This window comes from Mastigoproctus giganteus, chromosome 14 (assembly GCF_048544385.1).
Source record: "Mastigoproctus giganteus isolate SK-2022 chromosome 14, ASM4854438v1, whole genome shotgun sequence".
Taxonomy (NCBI): Eukaryota; Metazoa; Arthropoda; class Arachnida; order Uropygi; family Thelyphonidae; genus Mastigoproctus; species Mastigoproctus giganteus.
In genome coordinates this window covers 2,186,333-2,198,652 of record NC_143588.1, presented here as the reverse complement: position 1 = coordinate 2,198,652, position 12,320 = coordinate 2,186,333, and the positions used below count along the sequence as shown (strand labels likewise).

General features: G+C 37.8%; 1 protein-coding gene across 2 annotated transcripts in view; it reads right to left on the bottom strand.

The window, feature by feature from the left end:
* LOC150074949 (CUE domain-containing protein 2-A) overlaps window positions 1–4,997 on the bottom strand; it is a 197,361-nt gene extending 192,364 nt beyond the window's left edge. Inside the window, exon 1 of one of the 2 annotated variants that reach the window (XM_090388333.1) lies at window positions 4,970–4,997. The gene's annotated coding sequence lies outside the window, so the exon portion shown is untranslated. Of the gene's footprint in view, window positions 1–4,591; window positions 4,950–4,969 lie in introns of those variants that run through there. The other variant, XM_090388332.1, reaches the window with a different exon arrangement.
* Window positions 4,998–12,320: the final 7,323 nt, after the last annotated feature.

Genomic DNA, 12,320 nt, shown 5'->3' with positions numbered 1-12,320 from the left:
TCTCTTGTGTGAAACCTCCTGGTTTGTCCCTGCTCTCTCTCTCTCTCTCTCTCTCTTCAAACTTGGGACTATCCTCATGCAAACCCCGACCTGGGGTAGGAATTTAACATTCCTGTTGGTGCACACACCACTGTACAAGATTCTTCCACCGAGGTTCTCCTCTGGTGGTCTGCTAACCCTTAGGGGTAGGAGTAAATTAATTTTTTATTTATTTATTTATTATTTTATTTCATTTTTATTTTATCTATCTCGTATTTTAGCATTATAATTTTTTTTATTTTTTGATTATTTTTGATTTTTTTTTTTTTGTTGGACCTCCCAACCTCGAGGTCCCAGCTTTTCCTCTTCCCTTTGCCCCATTTCATTTCTCGAGTCCTCTCCTTCCTTGCTCTGCTGGGGATGGGGGGATGGGGGGATTGTACTCCAACAGGCATCCCTCTACTGACCTGGAAGGATGCTGGAATGCCTCTTCCTGACAACACAAACACTATACTCACGATACCTACACTACTCACACACTCATCTGGTCTTGGCAGATTTCGCTTTTCCACAGTGACACTTTTTCGCAGTTCTGTGGGGGACCCTGGCACCATCGACAGATATACACTATGTCCATTACTATATAAGTAAAAATGGTATATATGAGAAACCCTGGCAAATGCAATGAAAACAAACTTTGTAAGTAGAAATGGACATTACTGAGATTGGATCTGAGACCATGTATATTTGTAAAATCAAAGAGGAAATGTTTGGGAGGTTTAGCTCTTTTTGCATATAAGTTCATTCCATTAGTTTGACTATTCATGATGTATTCAGTAGTAAGAAAAGATAGGGAGGACATGTTGTATGAAGTGATGGAATTCTTGGATAAAACGTACACACAGCACGAATATACCCTGCTCCTGGACATAATGTGGCCTCGACAATGCCTCCTGTATAGACTATACAGATTCCCACCAGTCTCTATCTGGCAAAGAAGAGGCAGTGCGATTATATTCTAGCTAATCAGGAAGCCTCCTAAAAAATTACCAATTATACATTTTCTAAAATTATAAATTTTTATATTATACATTTTATATATTTTCTATATTACACATTTTATATATTATACATTTTCAATAACCACTTCACAATATTCATATTTTTCCATTTTCTCTTTTAAATTCCTTTATTTTATATATATATATATTAATTTTAAAATATATTTATTTATTTAAAACAGATAAAATTACTAGTCAGAACAGATTAATGCCATCAGAAATGATTTGACATAAATTTGCCTGAGAATATACAAATTCAATAGATACAGCATAAAATGGTATGACAGATTAAAATTTAAAAACAAAATTTGGAGTGAATATCTGCAACATACTCCCTCTTGCCCAGAATAATCACCTGAGAGGGCACAAATTCAAATTGAGGAAAGACAGATGTAGGATAGATGTCCGGAAATTTGCCTTTAGCCAGGGGGTAGTTGGTTGGTGGAACAGACTTCCATCCCTTGTTGTGGAAGTTGATAGGCTAAATAAATTTAAGGCTCAGCTGGACAGGTATTTCGAACAAATGGAGGGGTGAAGTGGAAGTTTTTTTTTTTTTCTGGCTGATGCTGCATAAGTTGCTTTCTTGCATCATATGCCTCTACTAATGCCAATGCTAATACAAAGGACCCTATCAGCCTCTATATAAAGCAAGGCTAATAATAATAATATTCCATATATACAAAATACCAAAAAATACCAAATTTTACCAGTTATTATTGAATAAGGCCTACATTGAAAGGCACATCATCATGGGGCTAGCACCTCTCAATGTATGCCATCAATAACAACCAAAACTATTTCTTTCTGCTTATATGCCAGCCTTACCATATTTATGTTATACTAAGTATAGTAGAAATCATAAGTTAAGTTGAAATTAGATTAAGTTAAATTGAAATTTGAGTTGATATAAGTTCATTTAATTATGTTATCTGAAATTACGTTATATGAAATTAACAGCAGACTGGCAAAAATAACCGCTAGCCCTACAGATAGCAAAAACTAAAATAATTAATTTAAACATTATTAAAAATATACGAGTGTTTCCATAACTTATGAAAAAATTATAACCAAGTGTTTGTGTTACCTAACAAAAATATACAACTGTATCTGTTACTTGTGAAAAGCAAAGCAAAGGTACACTGGTATGCAAAACTTAAGGACCAGCCAGGTTTTCACCTGTACCTTTTCATAGAAGTGGCCAGGATATGGAAAAATCATACCAAAGGAACCTCATGAGGTTCAGAATGATCAAGGAACCAACACAACAACAGAAACAAAACGGTACAGAGGGACTTTATTAAAAAATGGCAACATAGCACTGGTTGCCATGATACAGATGCATCACTGCCAAAGATGGAACAAAGGGAAGAGAGAACAGAGGTGGTACTTAGTAGGAGATATGGCCACCCCCCCAGCTGAAGGTGTCAGCACCATCTTCAGCTGGTGAATATTTTCTGGTGAGTGTGGAAGTGCCGCTGGGTGTCTCCACAGAGCGTCCCATATGTGTTCGATGGGATTTAGATCGGCGGAACAGGTAGGCCAATCCATACGAACAATGTCCTCACTTTCCAAAAGCATATTCAAAATACAACAGCTGCAGTGCGATGGGGTGTGGCATTATCATCCAGTAACATGAACTCGGGCCAATAGCACCTCGGAACAGACGCACATGGGGAAGGACAATACAGTAGCATGCACCAGATACAGAGTACCACCTTCCAATATCTGGAGTTGTGTACATCCATCCAAGATAATACCTTCTCAGACAAGAACACATCGACCGCCATATCAATCCCTTTCAGTGATGTTTGCAGGGATGATACTGTGTGCCAACCTCTCGTCAGGTTAGCTGACGTCCAGAATCGCTGCTGAGACTGAATCTACTCTCATCGGTAAAGAGAACCTTACCCCATTGCACTGCTGTCCAGTCCTTGTGTTGTTCGATGCACCACTGTAAACAGTCTCCGATGGGCAGGTGTTAAAGGGATACAGTGTACTGGCCGTTGAGCAAACAGTCCACCTTTGTGGAGTCGCCTGGCCACAGTAAACCGTGATATCCTGCGTCCTGTGCAGCTGGTTTGCAATGGATCCCGCTGGCTGGTGTCAGTCCCTCTTGGCCTGTAGGAGTATATAGTGGTTATCAATGGGTGTTGTTTTTCATGGACCACCACTGGTCCTTCGAACAGCTGTACCTGTCATTCTGAAGGCCGACCATGCACGTGAGACAATGCTATGGGTGATACCGAACTCTGCAGAAACACTCCTCGCACTTCGACCTTCTTCGAGCTTCCCAATTATTCGACCCCAGGTAAAGTCATCCAGATGTTGTCTACTGGCCATTTTGTTGTCTGTAGCAATGTATGAATCCAATCGAATGTCTGTAACAATCGTGCTCACCATTCGGTAATTTGCACATAACTGCTGCTTTTATCTATTTATGTGAGCCCTCTCATCATGATTCAAGTTTTTGCATGTGCACCAGCTTTCTACGGAATGGCCATAGTTATGCAAATCGACACACGCTGTTTTGTTTGATTTTGTGGTTGTAACCTTTAGAAATGTTGGTCCTTAAGTTTTGCACACCAGTGTATAAACCAATATTAAGGCGAAAGGAAAAGGCTGCAAGGATAAAAATAGTACTTCCTCAAATACTCTAATAGATTTTGAGGCATAAGATATTAGAGTTAGATAGTATACAGATAAGAGCAAAGAAAATTAATTCAAACTACTTCGGAAAATTACCGGGGATGTAAAGCCCGGGTTCCTGATAATTCATTGTATAAAGCAGGTACTTATAATAATTATTAAATGTGCAATTATGTATCTGAAGAAAAATTAAAATTAAAAGTCAGAATAATTAAAATTGCGTGTATCAAGTACCGATTAACAATCTTAAAGAACAACGCAATCCTTACCAATGCATATATCAACTCAACTCAAATTTCAACTTAATCTAATTTCTACTTAACTTAATATTTATACTATATTTAGTATAACATGGCATAGCATATAACTAGCAGAAACAGATAGTTTTGGTTGTTATTGATGGCATATATTGAGAGGCACTAGCCCCATGATGATGTGCCTTTCAATGTAGGCCTTATTAAATAATAACTGGTAAAATTTGGTATTTTTTGGTATTTTAGATTTTGTATTTTATAAATACGGAATTATTATTATTAGTTTTGCTTTATATAGAGGCTGATAGGATCCTCTGTATGTTGCAGATATCCACTGCCAATTTTGTTTTGAATTTTACTCTGTCGTGATAGGTACCATTTTATGCTATATCTATTGAATTTTTGTATAAAGCAGGTACTTATAATATATATATATATATATATATATATAATTTAAATTACCCAAATTACCCATATACATAGGGAAGGGATTTAAACTCAATAACATAAAATGTTAATATATTTCTTTTCAACAATATTTTTCTTCATAACTATAATTCCTTCATATAAATTGTTATAAATATTTTTTAAAAATATGTATATACTCCTTAAAAGAATAATAAAAACTATGCATGAATCTAAATCACCCACCTGTAGTCACCAAAAACTTAAAGGGCAAAGTAAGAAACTGGCAATAAAACAACTGATAGCTATTACGAGCACCGAATATTCCCAACATAATTTTAGGTAATGAGTAAAAATAATTTCTAGTTCGTTAACACCGTGGGAGATCAACACTAATCCAATACAGGGATCAGTTACACAACATAAAATCAGAAAGATATAAACAATTAACGAAATGTTTGTGCGTAAGCTAAACACTAATTCTTTAAGTGCCTAGCACGAAATGCGATTGGTAATGCAATGTTGTTTTATATTACCATCTTTCTGAAAGGAAAATAGAAAAAACTCAATGATTTTAAACAGAGGTACGTATACTATGTCTTAAATACAACACACAAATCTCACCCCCAAATTAATCAGAAAAAAAAATCACTAACAGCTTAGAACTTGTAAAGCGCGTCTGAAATGACACCTACCGGCAATAAACCAGTGGGATTCAATTGGAAAAAAAATTATATATACATTTATTTTTTTATATATTCATATACTGTATACAGGGTGTTTCAGTTAAACGTTTCAGAACTTCTAAGAGGGGTAGGGTACATCATGACAACTCGAAATCATATAGCAATGTGGGGTCGGAAATGCTTTCCTGAAGCGGTGTTGTACACAGAAGCACCACAAAAAGGTACCTGGATTAAAGTAAGTGTTCGAAGTTTCTTCCACGGGCTACAATGCACGCCTCACATCTCCGACGCATGGACATCCGAACATTCTGGAATACTCCAGGCGAATTTCGAATTTCTTCGGCAGCTACTGCGATTCTTGCAACCAGCTCCTCAGCATTGTCAACAGGACTGTCATAAACTAGCGATTTCATATGACCCCAGAAATAAAAATCAAGACATGATAGGTCGGGTGACCGAGCAGACCAACGCACGGGACCACCACGTCCCATCCACTGTTGACCAAATGTGACATCCAGGTAGTTACGAACATCTCCGCTATAATGGACAGGGGCTCCATCGTGTTGGAACCACATTGTCTGTTGCGTCGATGCAGAAATCTGTTCATCTCTCAAAAGTTGTGGCAATACTTGCTGCAGAAAGATCAAGTAGATAGGTCCGGTTAGACGACACGGTAACAGGTAAAGTCCGATGAGGTGATCTCCCATAATACCGGCCCATACATTGACCGAAAATCGAATCTGTGCTACACGACGTCGCACAACGACTTCTGTGTACAATACCGCTTCAGGAAAGCATTTCCGACCCCACATTGCTATATGATTTCGAGTTGTCAGGATGTACCCTACCCCTCTTAGAAGTTCTGAAACGTTTAACTGAAACACCCTGTATATATACAGTATATGTGTAGCACACGCTTCTTGATTAGACCGGGGTTCGAGCCCGTACCCACCAAATACGGAGGATGCGGCAGGTCAGGGAATGACCACCGCATAATCCCAGCCCTGATAAAGGGTGAAGGTTGGCGTAAGGAAGGGCATCCGGCCGTAAAAATTGCATGCCAAAACAATAAAAAAAAAAAAACGCTGACCCCATATAATAATGGGAAAAAGGCAAGGACAAAAAAAAAAAAAATAAAAATAAAAAAAAAAATATATATATATATATTATGTGAGGTAAAAGTTAGGCAGAAGTAATAAAAATAAATATATATATACATATATACATATATGTATATATATATATATACATATATACAGGGTGTCTCAAAAATACCCGGCATAACTTCAGGAATGAATTCCTCATATGTAGACAATAAACATATTTTATATCAAGATAGCGCCGGAAATGCTGGGTTCCCAAGTTATTAACCGGAATGTCTTATCTCCCGCAGGTGATTTCCTTCATCACAAGTTACTGAAAGAATCTGGTAGTTTTCCATTCCGACCATGTACTCAAATCAGGAGCAAGCAGATATGCACTTTATGTACGGTTTGGCGGACAGCAATGCTCTGGAGGCTGTACCACGAAAGGTTCCCATAACGAAGATGTCCAGACGTTTGAAGCTATCCATCGCCGCCTTTGTGAACATGATGCTGCATAACCTCATACACTTGCTTTCTTGCATCACATGCCACTACTACTACTATTACTACTACTAATACTACTACATGGAACCTTTACACCTCGTGCTGCCGACAGAGGACGACCAAGATCTACGACTCCAGAAGTAGAGGTGGACTAACTGCCTGGCCTCCACGCTTATCTAATTTAAACCCACCAGATTTCTTGTTGTGAGGCCATTTAAAGTTATTGGTGTATTTGACTCCTGTAGCTGATTGGTGTATTTGACTCCTGGAAACTCTCCGCAATCGAATTGTGGCAGGTTGTGAGACAATACGAAACATACCAGGAATTTGGCATCGTTTTCGCGAGTCCGTGAGACGTCGATCTGAGGCCTGTATTCAGGCAGAAGGTGAACATTTTGAAGAATTACTATAACGTGATGTGAACAGTTAAGTGTCATAGACAGACCTTGAAAACTCGGAAACCAAGCATTTCCGGAACTATGTTGATATAAAATATTTTTGTCTACATATGAGGAACTCATTCCTGAAGTTATGCCGTGTATTTTTGAGATACCCTGTATATTGATATATATATTATAGGAGGCTATAATATATATATCATAATTGCAGGAGGCTTTATCAACAGGGGTGATTATAAAATGGTTATGCAGGTCCCCCAATTGTTGTTTTAATGTGGAAAAATGACACTTTAATCCTGCTGGCAATGATGACTTATAATGTTGTAGCATCATAGCAAGTACTGAATTAATCCATAGTTGGAAGGCTTCGACTCCACTTCTTCCCCCTCATAAGAATTTACTTCAACTGATATATACATTCTGAACAGAGATCATTCGGCTTTCATCCTTAGATCTCCAACGTTGCTCTGTAAACACCACACGCAGCTATTTCACCGATTCCGGTCCAAACACACAGTAAGTTGGCTTTAACCTGACTTTATCCCATAATCTACAGTTACTTTCTTTAATATTTCAATATATTGGTCTTTTTGATTTCAAACTTTTATTCTTTTGTCTTTAATAAGGTTTCATTGACATTATTTAAGCTATATTTTTTTTTTTTTTTTGTTTAAAATTTTATTCCTTTCTTTTTGGTCTCTGTCCGGTCGGCTATGATTTATACATTTCGCACGTATACATCATAACAGAAACAGAGACCATGCTTATTGTGGTGACTCCTACTGTTTTGGCTGCCGACCCTTTCAAGAAGTAGTTAAAACCCCTAGGACACACTACTTAGGTAACATCGTTATCTTCTTATTTTTTTTTTATTTTTATGTTAATCAATTTAATTTCAGGTTATCTCCTTCACCTTACAGGCCTTCTCAATTTTTCCTTGGTAATTACAATTGACAGTTCAGCATCCTTACCCTATACACTGAATATAAACATTTGTCTATATTTCATTATGGTTGAGACCACGTATATTTGTGAAATGAATTAGAAAGTGCTTGGGAGGTTTAGATCTTTTCGCAGATTTGACAATTCATGGTGTATTCAATGGTAAGAAAAAGTGGGTGGGGCATGCTGTATGAAGTAATGAAATTTTTGGATATGGCGTACACATGGTAAGAATATACCCAGATCCTTGACATAACGTGGCCTCAACAATGCTCCCCACTATATACACTAATCTACTCTGCCAGATAGCGACACTCCAGTCACTATCTGGCAGAGTAGAGGTAGCAAGATTATACACTAGCTGATCCAGAAGCCTCCTAGAGAGTTACTAATAGGTTCGGTCCGGTGTACTAACTAACGGCCGGCCTGCGAACGCCGTTTAAGAGCTGTACCCTCGAAATATAAGGAATATTGGATCTCGCCACGACGTTCATCATAACCTCAAAAGTCATCAATCATACTGCATGATGGAAGAGATAGGGAAGGGTTGACCAGAACTTAGCTCTTGAGACTAAACATGGATTCCACCACTTCAAGCCTCCAATAAGCAAAGTGGTGAAATTTCACCGGTTGATGAGAATCATCTACCACCTAGTACTGCCTGGTAACATAGAGGGGGCGGCGTTCCTCCATGTGGTGTGGGCGCCACACATCGACCCCTTGTGCATGTGAGTTATACCCAGGATTACTAACAGTCCCACCATCGTGAAGGTGCAAGCAGAGGATTTGGCTGTCACAGACCGTCCGGACTTTACCACCTGACTTGAGTGTCACCCGAATATCAGTTCCATCAGCGTTTTAGACTCCCAGGTAGCAAGTATAGCTTGACTGGTATATCTGAGAGAATGTCTGTGACAACCTCAAGGATTTACTAAATAATTGAGTAGGGAGTCCACTAATGCATAAAATAAGGTAACTTTTGTTCTAAGATGTAACTTATTCTTAGTGTTGTAGAAAAAGTGCACATAAAATCTCATTTTTTTGTACAAGTCTGTTATATGCATTACCCAACTTAGACTGTAGTCAATCCATAACCCAAGGTAACAATGATTTGAAACTTCTTCCACAGTTAGACATTTGCAATTCTTGAAATTCTGATCATGTAGGCAATCAGGTTTGTGCAATTTGATAGAGGGTTGAATGTCCAAGGTTTGATGATGAGGTCTTATTACCAAAAATTTTGTTTTTTCAAAGCCGAGTGCTAATTTATTATCGTCAAACCAAGTTTGTAAATGTATTGCATCCTGTTGTAAATGCCGCTGCAACAGGATCTGGAAAGGTTGAACAGATGGGCTGAGAGGTGGCAAATGAAGTTTAACATTGACAAATGTAAAGTACTACATATGGGAAACAGTAACCCCAGAGCAACGTATCAACTCTGCGGTACTACACTGACAGTGGTGGAGAATGAAAAGGACCTGGGGGTAATTGTGCAGGCAGATATGAAGTTCTCTGAGCAGTGCAGACGAGCTGCAAGAGTAGCTCATGGTGTCTTGTCAATGATATACAGGAATTTTTCTAGCAGGGATAAGGAGGTGATTATTCCCTTGTATAAGGCAATGGTTAGGCCACATCTTGAGTACTGTATACAGGTCTGGAGGCCTCATTTCAAGAAGGATGTAGAGCTGCTGGAACGGGTACAGAGAAGGGCAACAAGATTAGTGAATGGAACAAACGGTTGCTCTTATGAAGAAAGGCTTAAGTTTTGCAAATTACAGAGTCTGGAGACTAGGCACCGGCGAGGTGATCTGATAGAGGTGTATAAGGCTTTGAATGGTTTGAGCATGCTCAATGCCAATGGGATTCTTCCTCTTGCTCAGAATAATCACCTCAGAGGGCATAAATTCGAATTGAGGAAGGACGGATGTCGGATAGATGTGCGGAAATTTGCCTTTGGCCAGCGGGTGGTTGGTTGATGGAACCTACTTCCATCACTTGTTGTTGAAGTTGATAGCCTAAACAAATTTAAAGCTCAACTGGACAGGTATTTCGAACGAACGGAGGGGTGAAATGGGAGTGGTGTGTGTTTTTTTTTTTTTTTGGCTGATGCTGAATAAGCTTGCTTTCTTGCATCATATGCCTCTACTAATGCTAATGCTAATGCTAATGCTAAATCATTCTCCATCTTTGTTAGGTTCTTACCTACTGTATATAAGATTATATCATCTGCATAAATTTTTATAAATGAGTTCTTAATTACTTCGAATATGTCATTTATATAGATTTTGAACACCATTGGCCCAACATGTGTTCACTGAGGTACTCCTCTCTTTACATTATAAGATTTTCACTTTGTATTTTCTACTTCTACTGTTATTTTTCTCTTGGTTAATTAATTTGCTAGGAGTTGATTGAGTCTTTCCCTTATACCATATTTCAGTAATTTCTGTTGCAATTTTGGGATATCAATTAGGTCATATGCTTTGGTCAAATCTATAAATAAAATCAATATGAAGTTATTGTTGTTTAAATGTAAGTTTAGAGAGCCTACTAAGTTCTCTGATAATGTCTGTGTTCTCTTGCCCTTCTGATATGAGAATAGAGAGTTGTTTAACAGTCCATATTGATATAAATATTTGCTTATATGGGAAAATATATAATTTTCTATTATCTTATTTAAAATTGACTGTATTGTTATTAGTGTGTAATTGCAAAATAATAATAATAATAATAATAATAATAGGAATATGTAGTTTAGTCAAAGCTTAATAAAACTTAATTATTTAAAGCTTAGCTGAATTATTATTTATTTATTATTATTATATAAATAATAATATTAGTAAAATAATAAGAGGAGTTTACCTCAATATAGTACTGTAAGTAGAACACTTCCGTATGATACCCTCCAGAAATTAAAACGGAAAAAACGAAAAAATTGACAACTTACAGGTACATTAGAGTAAAATATAAATAATTAAATAATCAATTTAACACAATTCAAATCAATTTAAAACAATTAAAAATCAAATTAACGCAATTAAAAGAATCTAATGAAAATATTCAAAACGATTTTTAATTGCGTTAATTTGATTTTTAATTGTTTTGAATTGTGTTAAATTGATTATTTAATTATTTATATTTTACTCTAATGTACCGGTAAGTTGTCGATTTTTTCGTTTTTTCCGTTTTAATTTCTGGAGGGTATCATACGGAAGTGTTCTACGTACTATAAAGAGGTAAACACCTCTTATTATTTTACTAATATTATTATCAACGTAGAACATATTGAGTAGTACAGCTCTGATTCATACTGTCTAATAAATAATAATAAGAAATAAATAAATAAAGATTCTGTTTATCTACTGGAATAGGTAGGATTACGTGTCGCTGGCATTATACACTGTGCTGCCACTTCATTAGGTACACCCCCGGTGTGCACACAAATGGTTTGTCCCACAACGTTGCAAGTCACATGACCACGGTTGTGGTTATAAATGTAGCAGAACAATCTTTCTATTATCAGTTAAGCGTATAAACCATAGCAAGAATGGAGTAAAGGAGTGACCTAACGGATTTGAAACATGGCATGGTAGTAGGTGCAAGACGTGCTGCCCAAAGCATCTCTAAAACGGCCATTCTCCTGAGCATTTCACCCATCATAGTCTCAAGGGTATATCGAGAATGGTGCAACGAACAGAAAATATACTCTGAACGGCACTCTTTTGGAAGAAAATCGCTTGTTGATGAGAGTGTTCAGAGGAGGATGGCTAGAATTGTGCAAGCAAACAGATGGGCCACAATGTCGCACATCACATCAGAATACAACCATGGTGCGCAGAACAAAATATCGCAACGGACTACTAGTCGCATTTTTCCGCAAATGGGCTACAACAGCCGACGGACACATTGCGCAGCTATGTTATCAACGAAGAACAAGAGAGTATGCCTCCTGTGGGCACCAACGCCAGCACTAGACTATCGAGGATTGGAAAACAGTTGCTTGGTCTGATGTGTCGAAGTTCCTGGTGCATCATGTTGATGGAAGGCTCAGAATTTGGCGAAAACAACATGAATCCATGGACCCGTCATGCCTAATGACTACTGTGCAAGGTGGTGGGGAATGTTTTCTTGGCACGCGTTTGGTTCAGTGATACCCACCGATTCACGTCTAAATGCCACATCGTACGTAAATATCGTTGCTGACCGAGTGCATCAGTACATGTTGACAGTTTATCCTCAGTCAGGTGGTTACTTCCAGCAGGATAATGCGCCGGCGCACGAAGTCCAAATCGCTATGGAATGTGACCATGAGTTTTCTTTGCTGCAGTGGCCCTCTCTGTCCGCGGATCTCAATGCTATT